The sequence below is a fragment of the Cetorhinus maximus genome, chromosome 2, assembly GCF_964194155.1.
Source record: "Cetorhinus maximus chromosome 2, sCetMax3.hap1.1, whole genome shotgun sequence".
Taxonomy (NCBI): domain Eukaryota; kingdom Metazoa; phylum Chordata; class Chondrichthyes; order Lamniformes; family Cetorhinidae; genus Cetorhinus; species Cetorhinus maximus.
In genome coordinates this window covers 183,530,950-183,550,987 of record NC_135880.1, presented here as the reverse complement: position 1 = coordinate 183,550,987, position 20,038 = coordinate 183,530,950, and the positions used below count along the sequence as shown (strand labels likewise).

Below are 20,038 nucleotides of genomic sequence, written 5' to 3'. Positions count from 1 at the left end.
CCAATCAACATAAATTGCATAATTTATGTAAAGCAAAGAATGCTTACTCTAAATTTCATTTTCTATCCTCCAACTCAAATTGGTTGGTTTGAAAATGGTCTGTAATGGATGGTTTCACTTTATCAAAATACAGTAATATTGAAAGGCAATTGTTGGATAGTCTCTATCTCATGCTCCGTCATATTATTAGAAGTAAATCCATGACATGAGACTGGCAGAAGATTAATCCAAAAAAAAAGTAGTATTAGACTGGGAAAGACAATTATCTGGAACTTGCACAAAAATGAAGCAAATAAGTACCTTTTTAACTTAATTCACAGGATGGGGCAATGCTGGCAAGGTCAGCATTTAATGCCCATCCCTAAATTTCTCTTGAGAAGATGTTGGTGAGCTGCCTTCTTGAACCGCTGCAGTCCATGTGGTTTAAGTAAACCCACGGTGCTATTAAGGAGGGAGTTCTATGATTTTGACCCAGCGACAGTGAAGGAGCAGCAATATATTTCCAAGTCAGGATGGTGTGTCACTTGGAGGGGAACTTGCCCTTGTCCTTCTAGGTAGTGGAGTTTGCGGGTTTGGAAGGTGCTGTTGAAGAAGCCTTGGTGAGTTGCTGCAGTACATCTTATATATTTGTGCACACTGCTCCCAATGTGTGTCGGCGGTGGAGGGAGTGATTGTTGAAGGTGGTGAATGGGGTGTCAATCAAACAAGTTGCTTTGTCCTGATGATGTCAAGTTTCTTGAGTTTTGTTGGAGCCGCACGCAGCCAGGCAAGTGGAGAGTATTCAAATTCACTCCTGAATTGTGCCTTGTAGATGGCAGAAAGGCTTTGGGGAGTTTGGAGGTGAGTTACATGCTGCAGAATTCCTAGAGCTGGATTTTGGTTACCAAGGTGAGTAGTTTGAGTGGGAAATTTCCTGACTTGCAGACCTGCCTCAGTAAAAAGTACCCTGAAACATGCAATTTTTGCCCCGGAGAATAGGTGCAGAATGAAGATGGGCCCACCAACCCCGGAAGCAGATGCTAGGAGGACATGGGGGTAGGTGAGTGCCAAGACAGGTTGGTTCAAAGGCCCACCTTGGTTCTTTGGGAATTGGTCATAGTTGTTTGAGAAAATCTTAGGCCCTCTAGCCCTCATCCCTCACACCCCCACTACCCCGCCCCCACTGAAGCCAACTCATCTAGTAATCACCATGGGCAGGCATCGGGGGCCAAAACAAACTTTTGTTCATGTCCCTCATCTTTTACTAGGCTCTTTAAGCTGTCATTCAAACGTGAATGGAGAAACTCCTAATGAGATCATTGTTACTTTTGAAACTCAGCCAAGCATTCTTAATAACCCTTAGAGAAATGTCAATAAGTAACTCTATTGAAACTGCTCGAACAGATCATCAATCAAAACAGTCCAGCAGAGTTTTTTTTAAACAATCACTGATAGCTGCAACTAGTTTTTTTTCACAGTTTAAAGAGCGGGGGGAAATTAAAAAAAAACTCCAGATCATGATAGTTAAACAGATCCTATCTGCCCTTCTATAGCGTTTACGGGTACTCCATCAATTCGTGACTCCCACAATGCAGGTTAAGGCCCTCGCACAGCCAAAATTGGGTCTGTTTGAACTGAACACAGTTCAAATGACCCAGCTGAGTTCAGGTTTCCCTCCGTGTGAATCACACCGTGATCCCTTTACACTACCGGCAAAAATGGGATCTGTTGGAAATGGGAGCGGGACTGCTGAAGCCGGATCTCATCCGCCATCTTTAAAGGTCTGTGGAGTCTTTCTGGCTTTGCCAAATCCTGGCCCCTAGTCTCTAACCTGATCATTAGCCACAGCGTTTATGTGGCTGGTCCAGTTAAGTTTCTGGTCAATGGTAACCCCCCAGGGTATTGATGGTAAGGGAGATGGTTAGATTCTCTCTCGTTGGAGATGGTTATTGCCCGGTACTTGTGTGGCACAAATGCTAGTTGCCTCTTAGCAGCCCAAGCCTGAATGTTGTCCAGGTCTTGCTGCACGCGGGCACAGATTGCTTCACTTGGCTTAATGCCAATGTCTGGTGAGTTCTATATAATGACTGCAACAGATATTTTTGAATTCTGAATAGTGCAGTGCTGAAATATTCTGAAGCTTGATTAGTACAGCTTTATCTATATTCCAATTAAATAATTTAATCACAGGAATATATTTTGAACAAAGGATAAATTAACACAATCTTCAATATATAGTTTAGCAAAAAGTTACAAGCACATTTAAAGCTCCTGATATAGCTAATAGGTTATAATTATTTGTGCATTGCACCATAATGGCTGATAGGATTCCCAGGGTTTACTTAATGCGTTTTTAAAATAGTGCCAGCTTAAAAAAATCAACCTAATTAATCATAATTGGGATATGCACATGACACATAGAAAAAACCTGTCCCTTTCTAAACCCTTGCAATGTCACAAGGGGATTTCACACTGCTTTCAAAAGAATGTATTAGTTTTCCAAATTCATTCCAAAATCCCAAGTGAAAATTTCTTAATCGATAAATTATGTTTAATTTTAAAAAGCAACAAAATGATTTCCAAGATTTTCCATTCCGAACAAAATGTTCCTGTAAAAATGTCCAAAAGAATTTAGTACTTTAATATTTCTGACTAATTAATCTATAAATTCCAGTTAAATATTGGGACCACACTTATAGAAAAAAACATAATAAAGCCAGGTACATAATACACTTCTACTGATCTCTGTCTTAAAGAAATATCAATATTTAAAAACAGGGGTATCACTGATTTTTTAAAATAAAAAAGGATAATCTTTGGTCCAATAGTGACTGATGGAATTTCTCATCTAACGATTTTAAGCTCTTACAAGACCCATGAGCCACCAAGTTAAGCCTTTGCTTCACATTTCTTGTTGACTGACCTCCACTCACTGAACTTAGCTCCTTGTAAAAAATAAATAAATAGCATAGATGAAATTTTCTTACACCGAATAATTTATGACACTTACTCCTACTACAGTGGTAAAAGCGATGTGTAAACAAAATCAACTCTCTTAAAATATACTGCATATCTTAAGCTGGCCATCACATAGTATCAAATACCAAAGGGACATGATCTTTAACCGCTGCAGGGCTAGATAGCATTTAAGTACTTAAATAAAACCAAAAAACTTGGAAGGTTCTTGCTAATTCAGTGAATGCTATGAACAGCTTTATAATGCTGTTGAAAGACATTCATTGAAAGAAACTACAAGTTGAAGAATTCCAACTATATGTGATCACATTTTCAATATATTCTGAATATTTCTGAAGCCCTTTGATAGAGCAGCATGTAATAGAGATACTTATTTTAAACTAATACTGGTATATGACCTTTTCTCTGTATTTGTATTGGTCTTTGTATATGTATGTATCAAAGTCTTACAACATTTCCCGATTATCAGCATGTAAAATAAATCCTGAAATAACGAGCTGTGAAATCGCATGGTACAGTTTTACTGCAAACCGATCAGCAATGTCTATCTTTAACGATTATTGGCATTTATCAGCAACAAGAACAACAAGAATGGTAAACAGCATAAATCCACAGAATGTTTTCATTTTAAATGCTGTAACAATCATTTAGTAATCTAAGGCTTAGACTAGGAAGTCAGCACAAAAATGAATGAACTGAATAAGAAAATGCTGGGAGTATGGAAGAAGTCTCTCAGCATTTGAAAAGAACAAGGACTGAGTAACATTTCAGGGGAATACTCTGTCAGAAGTCTAGGTTCAAATCTTGCTGGCCACATGTGATAGCAATAATCATGAAAATATTTTATGAACTACAATTACAAAATATTCTGAATAGTTGTAAGAAATATGAATATTTCTTCTCTTCTTTCATCTGAAGCATTTTACCATAATGACACAATTGATTTTATTACTAATATTATTTTGGTTGTTTAAAAAATAGATCACAAAAATAGGGAGTTTGCGACAAAACTACCCACTTGTAAAGACAACATTGTGGGTTAGATGACAAGGAAGCTAAATTTGCCAAGTATGAATTAAAAGCAGATTAATGTTCACCTTCAATAATATATAAAAGAAATAACTTGTGTTCATCTATTATATTCATTTCCTCAGGATGCCTCAAAGGAACTTCACAGCCAATTCAGTTCTTTTGAAGTGTAGTCACTGTTGTATTGTGGGAAAATGAGGCAGCCAATTTGCACGCAGCAAGCTCCAACAAACAGCAATGTGATTGTGACTAGGTCATGTTTTGGTGATGAAAGTTAAGGGATGAATATTGGCCACGAATGATCCCAATAAGCACAAAATAATCTTATGAGGTACTCATCACGTGACATGGAATTATATATTTGCTCTTATTTATGGTTGTTTCCCATGTTACATTTAGCTCTGATGTCAGTTCCTCCATGGCAGTGACTTCTGGTAAAACTCTGGACAGTTTTATTTTCTTCACCATAACCAAGCTTACACTTACTTTGCCGTGTCCCTTTTAGATACTTTATTTGATTTCCTTAAACAGAGTTCTCACACCCACAAGTCATACTGTTGTTTTCCCCTCATTCTTTCAGCTAGCTAGTGCTTCAAAGTCATTGTAGCACAAAATGGTCTGATGTTTATTGATCTCCTGTTTGTGATCAATTTCCAGAGGAAAGCATCAGCGGCTCTGGATCTTCTAAAGGACACAACTGAAATGAGAAGCAAGTGGTTCTAATCTCTCCTTTTCTGTATAAATCAGTGAGATGGTATTTAGTATTTAACATAACAAGCCAGGTGTGTAAAGAAAATAAACCGGGAAACTTATACTTTACTATTTTACAGCAGTTAACATTCTTTGATATAAATTAACAGCATCCCTATGAATCTAACATTAGAAATTTTGTTGGTTCCTTATGTCAAGCTGCAAATCAACCAACAGAAGATTTGAGGCAAACAGCTGAGAAGCTTCAATTAATGTCAATTTTAGTGCTAGATATGGTCATGATTGATGCAGCGTTCTGACCAGCTACCAGTGATAACATGGGCCTGGATTTTGGTTTGAGAATAATGGTGTGGCTATCAATGCTCAACCATTGGAGTAAATTGGACACCAATTTCTGGAGTCTGCACATGGGTAGTTAAGTGTGGTTGAACTCCCACTCTTTCTCCATATCCCTGCAGCTTTTCCTCCTTCAATTATTTGTCCAATTCTTTTTGAAGGTTACTATTGAATCTGTGATTTCCTCATGTCACCTTTAGTTCTTTTGAGAATCACCTCAAATTTGTGCTATCGGCTGTCAGCCATTCAGCTACTGGAAACAGTTTCTCTTTCTTTACTCTATATAAACCCTTGATGATTTTAAACATCTCAATCAAATTTCCTCTTATCCTTCTTTGCTGTGAGGTGAACAAGCCCAGCTTCTCCAGTCTATCCATGCATCTGTCATCCCTCATCTCTGAAACCATTCTGTTAAATCTCTTCTGTACCCCCTCCAAAGACTTTACATCGAGGTTCTGATTTCGCACGCCACTTTCTACAGGGAACCTGGGATCTGCATGAGCAGGGCAAGCAACGGTGAGTATCTTCAATCAATCAGATTGAAGATTGAATAGCCAGGTGTATCAATGCAAAGTCTGTGGGCAGCGGTAAGCGTAATGAACAGCAAGCTGACCACAAAATCCTAGCCATGGTGCTTTCTGCCTCTTTTTTATATTGACAGAGATAAGGAATGAAGACACAGTTTGAATCTTGAAGGCTTTCTAACCTTTTTGTCCCGATTATTGACAAATAACTGCTTTCCAGAACACAAACAAGTTTTCAACTAAGATATTTTTTCATGCTCCAACACAATTTTCTTGAGTATGAGTACAACTTTAACTTAGATATTACTGCAGAAATGCACAACTAACTAACTTTACAATAGTTTTGAAATGATGTAAAAGATGCTACTACAGTTCTCAGAAGTCTAACTCCTATCTGTAATAAGGCATGCGGTGGACATCTTATTCACTATAATTACTGAATTTTCCCCAAGTGCAATAGTGTATAAACATTTAAGAGTGCAACTGGTGCTGTGCTACCTTCCAACTTGCCAGTAAAGAAAGATAGATCAGCGATTAGAAAATAAGAAGGATGACTTTTTAAATGTTATTGTGTTGTCATAGTGGAATAAGGTATAAAATGATGGTGCAAAATGATCCAAAGGGACATGATGCAGTGCATTATGTCCAACAGCAAGAGCAGCGGTTCCCAATCTTCATAAAGACTGCTCCATTAAATTTCCTCCAGTCAATAATTAGGATTCCACAAATAAACCTAGGCAATTAAATCAATACTGTTGGGCAATTACCTCAGAGATTCTGGACTCAGTGGCACAGAAAGACACTATATCTTAGACTGCATAATCAAACATACTAATGCAATTTCTATCAAGATCTTGATTTACTTAAAATAATTGGAGAGGTAAAAGGAGATTGTTTTTCCTCAGAAGAGAAGCTGTTATAAACTCAACAATAGATTATGCTTTTTGGCTTCTGCCTTCTGAATTTCTCACACTGCTTTTGCCGTTCCAAATATTTAAGAATAAATTTATTCTAATATACAGATTACTTAAATAAAAGCAGCCTTTATCAGTGCCTGTTAAAGGGCCATAGCAAACTTGAATCTTTGTTGCACCACGTACTGTAACATGAAAGAGCAATCTAGTTAACATCACTTTATGAATCTCAACAAGTTGCCCAGAGCTACTCAGAGATTTCAGTTTAAATGGTGGAAAATAATTTTTCAATAGGTTCATGAATAAATATGCACTGATTTTGGTTATACTGTGAAGCCCACTTTTATTAACATCTTATATTAGATCACCTAATTTATTACATTTCTCCTCTAGTCAATGTGTTAATTTGTCCAGGTTCTACAAGAAGTTTAAAATTAATCCATTTTTAGTGGATAGCTACAGATGTTGTCCATGCTACTAGTGACTTCCCTGAAGATGAAAAATTTTGCACGATTTATTCGTACAATTGTTTTCACTAAACTTCAAGAATGACATTCCTGTGCAAAACACCTGGAAACAAAATTCATTATGACTTTAGTTCAAATCACACAGCTCATTAATGGAGCTCAGGGTCCGTCATTGTTTCACACACAGGAGCCATAAAAAAGTTGTTGAAATATAAAGGAGTGCAAACAAGAATTCCAGATTTTATTATATCGATTAATACAAGGACTGAGATAATTTGAACAAACACCTAAAGCCAAGATTTATTTTGGATTATTGAATTTATGTCATTTACACCATCTTAACTAAATGAATGTGATGAGACGAACATAGCTGGGTCTGTGTTTCCTGGAAGTAAAGGTCCCAGGTTCACATGCTGCTAACAAAATTTTGAGCTTTGTTTGACGATATCTGATGTAATTTGATTGCCGCATTACTGCCATGTAATGTAGGCTAATATTGTTATATTAGGAACATCATGGTTGATTTTAATGGTGAATAAGCTAGTTTTCCACCTGCCCATGGCAATTTTAACCACCTGGCCCCATGACCACGCTCACTGAGCGAGCAGGAAACGACTGTTCTTGTGGAAATCAGCTAGATTTTCCTTGTGAGGCCCAGAGAAGCATTCCCGATCCTTCTGAGTCCACATAGGAAAGTAAGATGACATCCCTTTCAGGGCCTCTTCATCTTGATCCTCTTGCATAGGGTTTTACAACACAGAAACAGGCCATTCTGATGTTTATACTCCAAAAGAGCTTCCTCCATAAGAGTCTTCATCGCTCCCTATCAGCATAACTTTCTATTTCTTTCTCCCTCAGGTGTTTATCTAGCTTCTCCTTAAATATATCTACGCTGTTCACCTCAACCATTCCTTGTGGTTGAGAGTTCCACATTCTTATCACTCATTGAAGCAATTTTTGTTGAATTCCCTATTGGACTTTTTTGTGACAATCTTATATTTATGGTTCCTAGCTTTGGTCTACCCCACAAGTGGAAATACTTCTTCTATGTCTATAGACTTTGTTCTGCCTGGCAGGAAGACCACAGCAGCTCTGTCGCTCTGGCCCATGTTAAAATGCCACTGGGATCCAGCTGACATCCTCGGACCTCTACTGACTCAAATAAAGAAGATCCTTGTGATTTTAGTAAACAAATTTTACTCTATATTCTTTGAAACAGTTAACAGTTAAACTTTATTGTTATATATCCTCTTTAAAATAAATTTACAAAGGAGAAAAGGATGTGATAACAAGCTTCACAGGATGCGACTATTTGTTCTTGACATGGGCTAGTCTCCTGAAATGTTTTACATCTTTTGTAGCACATATTTTATATATATATATATATATATATATATATGCAGGCTCCCTGCATGGGCCAAGCACAAGTTGGCCCCTTTAAGTTGCAGTGTGTGCACAGCTGTGCAAAACAATTTAAACAGGCTGCGTACTTAAATAAACCACCCACACTCCAAAAAAATTAGAGAGATTGATGGTCCTAAAGCATGTCACAGGCAAGTTAGCAAACAAAACATGACACTTGGTCACACAAGGAGATATTAGGGCAGATGACCAAAAGCTGTGTCAAAGCGGTGGGTTTCAGGGAGTGCCTTAAAGCAGGAAAGAGAGGAGGAAAGATTTAGGGCCTAGGTAGCTGAAGGCACAGCCGCCAATGGAAGAGTGACTAAAATTAGGGATGCTCAAGAGGCCAGGATTGGGGGGAACACAAGGATCTTGGAGGGCTATACAGCTAGAAGAGATTACTTAGGTAGGGAGGGATGAGGTGATGGAGGAATTTTAAAACAAGGATGAGGATTTTAAAATGGGCAGCAGGGCTGCCTTTAGAGAAGGGGTAGTTTGGGCACAAACAAGGAATATTCCCACAAAGTGGAAAGGCAGGGTAAACAAATCCAGAGCTCCCTTGAAGAGACAGATTAAGATGAAGAAGAAAACATGTGCTTTTGGCAGATGTCAACTGGATAATATAACCATGAACCAAGCTGAATATAGGAGGTTCAGAGGGGAAGTGATAAAAATATGAGAGAAACAAAGAGAAGAGAGAGTATGAAAAAAGGCTAGCAACTTCAAGTACAGTGTCTCAAAACTGGCAATCTTGGGACTGAGTCCGTGCCGGACTTCAAATCTTGCCGGTTTTTGGGTTGGGTGGTTTGGGCTGGGTCAAGAGTCACTCAGACCACCTGGGAGCACAGGAAACGACAGGCGCGCAAAGCTGATAATGAGTTGGTGCTAAGGCAGCAACCCTCGCTCAGCAAGCCGCTACGTTATTTTACTCATCTAATAACAATAAAAATTCATGCACGGCAGCTTAAAAAGTCCAGTTTTCAGACATTGCCTGTTTTCGGATGGTCAGATTTGAGACACTGTACCTGTAATATGAAAGCTCTTCTGTCGGCATATAAATAATAAAAAGGTGGTAAAAGGAGGAATAGGGTCAAGTAGGGACCAAAAAGGGGACTTCTGCATGGAGGCAGAGGGCATGGCTGAGATACTAAATGAATACTTATTTTACAAGTACATTAAGAGTAAGAGGATAACTAGGGAAAGAGTAGGGCCCATTAAGGACCGTAGTGGTAATTTGTGTGTGGAGGCAGAAGATGTAGGTAGGGTTCTAAATGAATACTTTGTGTCAGTGTTCACAAGTGAGAGGGACGACGTGGGTATGAAAATCCGGCAGAAGGACTGTGGTATAATTAAAGAAATTAGCATAGAAAGGGAGGAGGTTCTAAGTGGTCTGGCAGAGTTAAAAGTAGATCAATCGCCAGGCCTGGATGAAATGTACCCCAGGCTGTTGAGTGAGGCAAGGGAGGAAATAGCAGGGGCGCTGGCAATAATTTTCAATACTTCTCTGCCCACAGGAGAGGTGCCAGAGGAATGGAGGACAGCCAATGTGGTACCGTTATTCAAGAAGGGAGGAAGGGATAAACCAGGGAACTACAGGCCAGTCAGTCTAACCTCAGTGGTGGGGTAACTATTGGAAGCAATTCTGAGGGACAGAATTAATCTACACTTGGAGAGGCAGAGATTAATCAAGGACAGTCAGCATGGTTTTGTTAAGGGGAGGTCATGTCTGACCAATTTGATTGAAGTTTTCGAAGAGGTGACCAGGTGTGTAGATGAGGGCAATAAATTTGACATAGTCTACTTGGACTTCAGCAAGGCTTTTGATAAGGTCCTGCATGGGAGACTGATAATGAAGATAAGAGCCCATGGGATCCAAGGCAAGTTGGCAAATTGGACCCAGAATTGGCTGAGTGGCAGGAAGCAGAGTGTGATGGTCAAGGGGTGTTTTTGTGACTGGATGCCTTTGTCCAGTGGGGTTCCACAGGGATCGGTGTTGGTTCCCTTGCTGTCTGTGGTATATATAAAAGATTTAGGCTTAAGTGTAGGAGGGTTGATCAGTAAGTTCGCAGATGACACAAAAATTGGTGGGGTGGTAAATAGTGAGGAGGATTGCCTTAGATTACAGGAGGATATAGACAGGGTGGTCAGATGGGCTGATCAGTGGCAAATGGTATTTAATCCAGATAAGTGTGAGGTGATGCACTTGGGCAGGACAAACAATGCACGGGAATACATGATGAATGATAGGACCCTGGGAAGTACCGAGGATCAGAGGGACCTTGGTGTGCATGTCCACCGGTCCCTTAAGGTAGCAGGACAGGTAGATAAGGTGGTTAAGGAGGCATGTGGGATACTTGCCTTTATTAGCCGAGGCATAGAACATAAGAGCAGGGAGGTTATGTTGGAACTGTGTAAAACGCTAGTTAGGCCACAGCTAGAGTATTGCGTGCAGTTTTGGAATCCGCATTATAAGAAGGATGTGATTGCACTAGAGAGAGTGCAGAGGAGATTTACCAGGATGCTGCCTGGGCTGGAGAGTTTTAGTTATGAGGAGAGATTGGATAGACTGGGGTTATTTTCCCTGGAGCAGAGGAGATTGAGGGGGTACATGATTGAGGTGTATAAAATTATGAGGGGCACAGATAGGGCAGACAGGAAGGAACTTTTCCCCTTGGTGGAGGCTTCAATAACCAGGGGACATAGATTTAAGGTAAGGGGCAGGAGGTTTAGAGGGGATGTGAGGAAGAATTTTTTCACCCAGAGGGTGGTGGGAACCTGGAACTTACTGCCTGAAAGGGTGGTAGAGGCAGAAACCCTCACAACATTTAAGAAGTATTTGGATGTGCACGTGATGCCATGGCATACAAGGCTATGGGCCTAGTGCTGGAAAATGGGATTAGAATAGTTAGGTACTTGTTTGACTGGCACAGACTCATTGGGCCGAAGGGCCTTTTTCTGTGCTGTAGACCTCTATGACTCCACTTTGCACCTGTCTTTAGCAAGGAAGATGATGCTATGCAGGCCATGGTGAAAGAGGAGACAATAGAGGCATTCGAACGTTTTAAAATTGATGAGGAGGAGATTTTGGATAGCCTATCTGTACTTATAGTTGTACAAGTCACCAGGAACAGATGGTATGCATCCAAGGAAACTGAGGGTAGAAATTGCAGAGGCACAGGCCATAATTTTCCAGTCTTCTTTAGGCTCAGTGGTGGTGCCAGAGGACTGGAGAATTGCAAAGGTTACACCCTTGTTCAAAAGAGGTGTAAAGATAACCCGGCAACTCGAGGCTAGTCAGTTTAGCTTCAGTCATGGGGAAGCTTCTGGAAATGATAATTCAGGGCAAAATTAATAGTCATTTGCGCATTTGTGGTTAATTAAGGAAAACCAGCATGGATTTGTTAAGGGCAAATCATGGTTAATTAACTTGCTGGGGTTTTTTGATGAGGCAACAGAGAAGGTTAATGAGGGTAATGCTGTTGATGTTATGTACATGGACTTCCATATGGCATTTGATAAAGTGCCAGACAACAGACTTGTGGGCAAAGTTAGAGTTCAAGGAATATAAGGGACAGGAATAACATGGGTACGAAATTGGCAGAGTGACAGAAGACAGAGGGGGTGGTTAATGGATGTTTCTTGGACGAGAGGAGGGTTTATGGTAGAGTTCCACAGGGGTCAGTGTTGGGACCCCTGCTCTTCCTGATATATATTAATGACATAGATCTTTAAGTACCGGGCACGATTGCAAAATTTGCTGATGATACAAAACATTTTTTTTATTCATTCATGCGATGTGGGCATCATTGGCTAAGCCAGCATTTATTGACCATCCTTAATTGCCCTTGAGAAGGTGGTGGTTGAGCTGCCTTCTTGAACTGCTGCAGTCCATGTGGTGTAGGTACACCCACAGTGCTGTTAGGTGGGGCCGTTATAGGTTTTTGACCCAATGACAGTGAAGGAACACCAATACATTTCCAAGTCAGGATGGTGAGTGGTAAGGGGAACTTCCAGATGGTTATGTTCCCATGTGTCTGCTGCCCTTGTCCTTCTAGATGATAGTGGTTGTGGGTTTGTTAGGTGCTATCAAAGGAGGCTCGGTAAGTTTCTCCAGTGCATCTTGTAGATGGTACACACTGCTGCCACTGTGCGCCAGTGGTGGAGGAAGTGAATGTTTGTGAATGGGGTGCCAATCAAGTGGGCTGCTTTGTCCTGGATGGGGTCAGGCTTAATGAGTGTTGTTGGAGCAGCACTCATCCAGGCAAGTGGAGATTATTCCATCACACTCCTGACTTGTGCCTTGTAGGTGGTGGACAGGCTTTGGGGAATAAGGTGGTGAGTTACTCACCGCAGAATTCTCAGCCTCTGACCTGCTCTTGTGGCCGCAGTATTTATATGGCTAGTCCAGTTCAGTTTCTGGTCAATGGTAATCCCCAGGATGTTGATAGTGGGGGATTCAGCAATGGTAATGACATTGAATGTCAAGGGGCAATGTTTAGATTCTCTCTTGTTGGAGCTGGTCATTGCCTGATACTTGCATGCCATGAATATTACTTACCACTTGCCAGCCCAAGCCTGGATATTGTCCAGGTCTTGCTGCATTTGGACATGGACTGCTTCAGTACCTGAGGAGTCATGAATGGTGCTGAACATTGTGCAACCATCAGTGAACATCCCCACTTCTGACCTTATGATGGAAGGAAGGTCATTGATGAAGCAGCTGAAGATGGTTGGGCCTAGGGCATGGACCTAGGACACTAATCCAAGGAACTTCTGCAGTGATGTTCTGGAACTGAGATGACTGACCTCCAACAACCACAACCATCTTCCTTTGTGCTAGGTATGACTCCAACCAGTGGAGAGTTTTCCCTGATTCCCATTGACCCTAGTTTTGCTAAGGCTCCCTGATGCCACTTGGAAGTACTGTGAACTGTCAGGAGAATAATGTGAAACTTCAAAGGATATAGACAGGTTGGTGGGTTAGGGCAACAAGTGGCTGATGAAATTTAATCCAGAGAAGTGTGAAGTGATTCATTTTGGTAGGAAGAACATGGAGACACAGTATAAATTAAAGGGTATAATTCTTAAAGGGTCAGAGTGACCTGGATGTATATGTGCATAAGTCACTGAAGGTGACAGAACAGGTTGAGAGCAGTTAATAAAGCATACAGCATTCTAAGCTTTATTCATAGGCGCATAGAGCATAAACGCAAGGATGTTATGTTAAACTTGTGTAAAACACTGGTTCGGCCTCAATTGGAGTATTTCGTCCAGTTCTGGGCACCACACTTTAGAAAAGATATGTAGGCATTAGAGAGGGCGCAGAAAAGATTCACACGAATAGACCCAGGGATGAGGAACGCCTGAGAGTATGGTGAAGGTAGGGTCAATCAAGGCTTTCAAGAGGGAAGTAGATTGTTATCTCAAAAGGAAGAATGTGCATGGGCTATGGTGAGAAGCCGGTGGCATTCGGTAAACTGCTCTTTAGACCTGACGGGTCTAATGGCCTTCTGTGTTGTAATAATAGTGATTCTGAAATTGAGATGTTGTTTACCTAGGAACCAAGTTAGGTCAGCGAGCACAGGGATGATGGGTTAATGGACTTGGTGCCAGTTAGGACAAAGGCAGCAGAGTTTTGGATGACCTCAAGTTTCCAGAAGGTAGAGCATGGGAGACCAGCCAGGAGTACATTGAAATTGTCAATTTTTGAGGCAACAAAGGCATGGATGAGGGTTTCAGCAGCAGATGAGCTAAGGCAGCTGTTAAGTCAGGTGAGATTACAGAATTGGAAAGAGGTGTCTTAATGTTGTATTTGGAAGTTCATCTTGGAGTCAAGTGTGACACCAAGGTTGTAATCAGACTGTGTTAATCTCTGACAGTTCCCAGGGAGTCAGATGGAATCAGTAGCTAGGGTATGGAGTTTGTGGTGGGGACTGAAGGCAATGGCTTTGACCTTCTCAATATTTAGCTGGAGAAAATTTCTGCTCATCAGTACTGGACATTAAACAATCAGTTTAATTTAAAGACAGTGGAGGGGTCAAGAGAGATGGTGGTAAAGTAGAGCAGGATGTCAGCAGCTTTTGGCTGATGTTGCCGAGGGGCAGCATATCGATGAGAAATAGGAGTTAAGATCCTTGGGGGACACCCAAGGTGCAGGAACAGGAAGAGAAGAGAAACCATTGCAGGTGGTTTTATGGCTATGATTAGACAGATAAGAATGGAACCAGGTGAGTACAGTCTCACCAACCTGCAGATGAAGGAGAGGATATGAGAATGGTGTGGCCAACCAGGTCAAAGAATATTGGACAGACAGCTCAAGAAGGACCAAGAAGGATAGTTTCCCTTTGTCACAGTCACATAGGATGACATTTGTGATTTTGATCAGAGCAGTTTCAGTACCGAAACAGGGACAGAAACCTGATCATAAAGATTCAAACGTGGAATTTCGGGTAAGGCGCGTATATATTTTGGAGCTGACACCATGGGCTGAATTTTCTAACCGTTGGGTGGGCGGAGCTGACCCAATCGCGGGTGCGCTGGCGATCGGGGCTGCGCCGCCATTTTAAGCAGGTAGGCCGATTAAGGCCCGCCGAACGTGACGTCCGCAGGGAAGCGCTATGCACTTCCTGTGCGGACGGGGGGGGAATCCCTAAAATCAAGAGTGCACTTTGAGCGCATGCGCACGAAAGAGCGCACTCATCTCCCTGAGGCTAAGTGCTGCCTCAGGGAGATCGCCTCTACTTTCAACAATATTAAAAATAGAGAGAGAAAAAAAATGTCACATGAGTTGGGACATGTTCATAATTTCCATAACAACTTTATTAAAATTTTTAAAATCCTACATGAAACCTCATCCCGCCGGTGGATGAGGTTTCATGTTTTCTCTAGTTGCCACCAGGGCTCCTGGCCGACCTGACAACCTTAAGGTTGGACGGGCAGGTCCTTTAATAACTTAATTGATCCTTAATTGCTAATTGAGCCATTGACAGGTTGGCGGGCACGCAGCTGATTTTGCTGCGCCCCCCGCCTTCCTGAAAATTTAAATGGGGCGTGGTGACGTCGGGAGCTCCGCCTGATGTCATCCCATGTCATTTTACGTGTCAGCGAGCGGGCCCCGCCCCCACTCGCTGACGGTAAAATCCTGCCCCATGTCCCAGGACATTGTTCAGGCTGTAAACAATATATTACTTAAAATGTAATGTAAAATAATCAGGATTTAAAATTTTAAGAATGTATTTGAAAAGCCTTTTGGAAACGCACCATCACAGATTATTTGAGTTTGGAGTTTTGATACTATAAATCAAGGTTGGAGTCCAATCCATGATTTCAGCCAATGGTGGGTGTTGTATTGGAGTAAAATATAAAGTCACTGACACAAGCTTAATATATACTGTGTCCTCCACTGGAGTCTCCATTCATAGTCTCTGATCAGGTTTAATAAAAATGTGGAGCGTACAGACACAAGCTCTATTGCTACCTATATGATGCAACATCAATAGTTTTCTGGCAATTGTGAAGATAATCTCACAATATAAAGCATTAAGGCAGCAGTGTGTTAAAATGCATAAATACAGACTTCACCTCGCTGATAATGTCCCTTCTGAACCTCAGAAAGTCAACATTTGATAAAAGAAATCTTGCACAGTTTCAGCTCAATCCAACTTCAGACCTTATTCACACTAAGAGACTAATACGACTGACAAATTGGAATAACCAAATGTCAATTGATTGTCCTTAATCACTTGTGACAGACACAGCATTCCTGAAGACGGTATGTTAATAAAGAAAAAAACTTGGAAACTGATAAGAGAAAAGAAACATAGAGGTCACACCAGGATTCTCAGTGGATTTGCCTGTGATTCAAGATAGTCTCAGTCTTGTCATCAAGTGTGCAGCTTTCCACTCAGCACGGAAATATCAATAGGAATATGTTTGAGAGGTCTCTAGTGGACATTTTTTCATTCTTTCTGCATCGACAGGATTCCGAATCAATATTCAGTTCCCACTAACAAGCTGTGCACAGTCTCTGTAGAAAATATTGTGCAGAATACAGGAAGACATGGTAATAAACAGCTGTCCAGCTGTGAGGAAAACATGAATTGACTGCAAGTGAATCCCTCAGAAAAGGTCACAAAGCTATGAACCACTCTTCAGGTGTTCTAATTTATTGCAGAATATAAACAACTAATAATATTGTGGTACTGTGACTATCTCATTACTGAACATATTTTATATTGGCTTGCTAGAGAAACTGCCGTTTTTGTAGATAAAAAATGATGCTGAGAATTCCACCTCTTACTCTTTCTTATTTAAAACTTATATTTAAGAATGCGTTGGAAAGAACAATATTTTCACACTTCAGATAACTGCAGTGTGCTTTTATAACAACCACAGCAACATGCATTCACATAGCACCTTGATACTGCTGAGACCTTTACAAGGGAAACAGAAAGAGGAATGGAATGGATGAGATTATGGGACGCTGATTGTGCAATTGTAGAGATAGATTCTGAGGAACTTTCTAAGTGATGGCATAGTGGATTTTGGAGATAGTCTAACAGAACTCCAAATAGTGACACAGAATAGCAGGAGAGAATGAAGAGTAAAGCAGATTCAGAGCAGTGAAGTCTGTGACCAGATACTTAGCTGGAAATGTTGGAGGAGGAAAGATGGAGCAAGCCTTGGGGGACAATAAGGGAAATTGTAATGACTGAGCCAGGCTTTGAGCAACAGTAAACTCAAGCCAACACATCTTGATTAACTAAAATTGGGAATGGGTGGAAGAGGGAAGATGGAGGGAGAGGGGAGATGGGGGATGGGGGATTGTTATGATTTCCCGAGAGCCTGTTAACTTTTTGAAATAGAAATTCAAACTTCCAGTCGATAGCTGAAAGGGCGACATGATAAAATTTTACATTTTAAGACTTTTACTGTAACTACTGTAACAAACAGGCTAAAAGCACAGTTAAGTAAACATTATTTTTGTAGGCAACTTATACTTTAAACTATAGAACAGAACTTTTCCCTTTACTTTTAACACACTTGTAAAACCCACTGCATGGTTACACTTCACATTGTCCCTTAAGTAGTCATTTGAGTTTCCTAGACTCAGTCCAAGTGATTCTTAGCTTCCAAGGGTTTACCTCCGTTCCTTTCCTTTCGCAGCATGATAACTTTTAACCCCAGAACCGTCTTTCATGGTGAGAGTTTTTTGCTAGTGATTCTCCCTCTAGTGCAAGATGGGCGAATATTCCAGTCTTCTTTCAAATCCTCATGAATTTGATCTTTTCAATCTGAGCGTGAGCTCCCACCCGCATTCTGGTGTGGTGAACCATAGAGACTTTTGACCTCTAGCTGCTTCCTCTCTTCCGGATCCTGCAGACTGCCTGTATCTGAATGTTTCAGGAATTTCTTAGAAACCCCTCTCAAAGTCCATCTCCAAAGTGACATGAATCACATGGGCCTTGTATCCAGGTAGAAATGCTGATTCACTATCTTTGAGACCCAACTCTATTTTATCTTGAAAGTAAGCGGACAGTTTAAAGCATAACTGTTTACAAACCAACATTCTCAACAGCTTGCTGGAACTTTGCAGACCAGCAGTCTAACCACTGTAAACACAGATGTTGCTGTCATTGTTTCCAAGTGTGAACACCTTACAGCAAACAACCCAGGCCTCTTTTCCATGTTGTTAGGCAGACCTCAGATCACATGGCCCCCTTAATTTTATCCTAAGTTAAAGACTTAGTCTTTAACATAGTCATAGTCATATACCTCATATTTATAACAGGATGGAGATCATTTGGAAAATTGACAGCTAAGGTCATGCTAGGGGGATTAGGAAATCATGCTACAGTGAAGGAAAATTACTGTTTTGGTGACAGATCGGATCCGATGTAAAATCAGCTCAGGTTCAAAGTAATCTTAAAGGCTGTACATTATTTGGTTGATTCTTACTGCAGTAGGGATGTTGATGGGATTGGAGCAGCAGCATTTGTAGCAACAGCAGTTGTAAAGAGAGCAGTTAAGAACTTGGGCCTTACAGCTAGAACAATGGATCATCAATATTCAAATTGTGGTTTCCAAATATTCCCTAAAGGTGGCTAATAAGACATATACAATTTCAATAACTATTTTATTCATTAGTTGTAGGCACAATGTCTGGATCCCAGCCCTTGGCTTTCTTCAATGTCTTCAACAGATCAATCAGCTCTTGATTGATTATATTTCTCTTAGAATCTCGTGAACGTTCGCTAGAAATTACATTCCAATACTAGGAAGGTTGTTGGAGCGTTCCTCCATGAACAGGGACATAAGGAATTCATTCAAAGTACTTACTATTCCATGATCATGAGACCTTCTGGAATCCCATTATTTGTCTGATTGCTCTAATATATTTATATTTACAGTTGGTTTAAAAGCCTCTGATCATCCACCCCATTGTTGTCCTATTTTAAATCCTCTATTTACTCTTAGCAAGAGAGGGGAGGGAGAGAGGGTGAGACAGAAATATAGAGAGAGAGGGAGAGAGAGAGAGAGAGAGAGAGAGAGAGAGAGAGACAGAGAGACAGAGAGACAGAGAGAAGGAGAGTGGTGGGGAGAGAGAGATAGATCTAAAAACCAAAGGGCTGTTGTGGTCTGAATGGTACCACAGATATTCCATACAATTTTTCCTATCCAATGCTTTATGTGCATCTTCACAGTATTATAGCCTTTAATATACAAGCGCTTTTATATAAGAACATAAGAAATAGGAACAGGAGTAGACCATTCGGCCTCTTGAGCTTGTTCTGCCATTCAATAAGATCATGGCTGATCTCCTTGTGTTTCGATGTCCGCTTTGCCATCTAACCCTGATAACCTTTGGTTCCCTTGCCTAACAAGAATCTATCTCTCCACACTGCCCTAAAAAAATATATAACACGACCTCCGCAGTGTTGCACTGATATTGCTGGACCACTTCTGAAGCGATTCTGCATTTGTGCATCAGGATCTCATGTGCTGCGGAATGGAACAAAAACAACAGCACAAACACATGGCTTCACAAGCACATAATTTGCACTTGGGTTTCTGGTTGTCTTCCCTTCCCCGATGGCAGGGAAAGATCTGTACAGATCAATGAATGTAAAACCGCTTGGCTGGCCTGTGGTGAGCTGTGCTGCTCTGAAACACATGACTACCTTTGCCTCTGCATTCAATTCTCTTTCTGTTGCCATTGGGGATAGTCCTGCTTCTAGAGCTTTCTGTGTGGACCATCTTTTTTGATGTAATAGACCTTTTGGAAGTAACAGCCTTGCCTTGTTTGATTTACCTTGTCATCACACACCTGCACTATTATATTTTTATTCTTATTCCCAAGCAGATTTGGCATTCTGAGAGCAAGTAGCAATAATGAAATCTATGTTTTAACTTCATAAAGTGTGATTTTAATTGAGATAAATAATTCAGATCTTCTTCAGCTCCAAATTGGTTACATCAGTGAAATGATCCATTATGTTAAAATATTACAGTTTAAATAAAAATGGCATGGAAGCTATGGTACATTAAAACAATAAAAATCACTGCAGATTGGTAAATTCAAAAGCTGGAGTGAGAAATGGCACTGACGTAATTTACTGAGTAAAGTAAAAGCAAAGGAGTAATTTCTAAACTACTTTAAGTCTAAATAATTACTAATGATTTACCATTTGAATTTCTACAG

At 40.7% G+C, this 20,038-nt stretch overlaps 1 protein-coding gene across 1 annotated transcript in view; it reads right to left on the bottom strand.

Moving 5' to 3' along the window:
- The window catches only part of cntln (centlein, centrosomal protein), a 395,750-nt gene that overhangs the window by 9,813 nt on the left and 365,899 nt on the right, over positions 1–20,038 (bottom strand). The gene's annotated exons all lie outside the window — the stretch shown is intronic.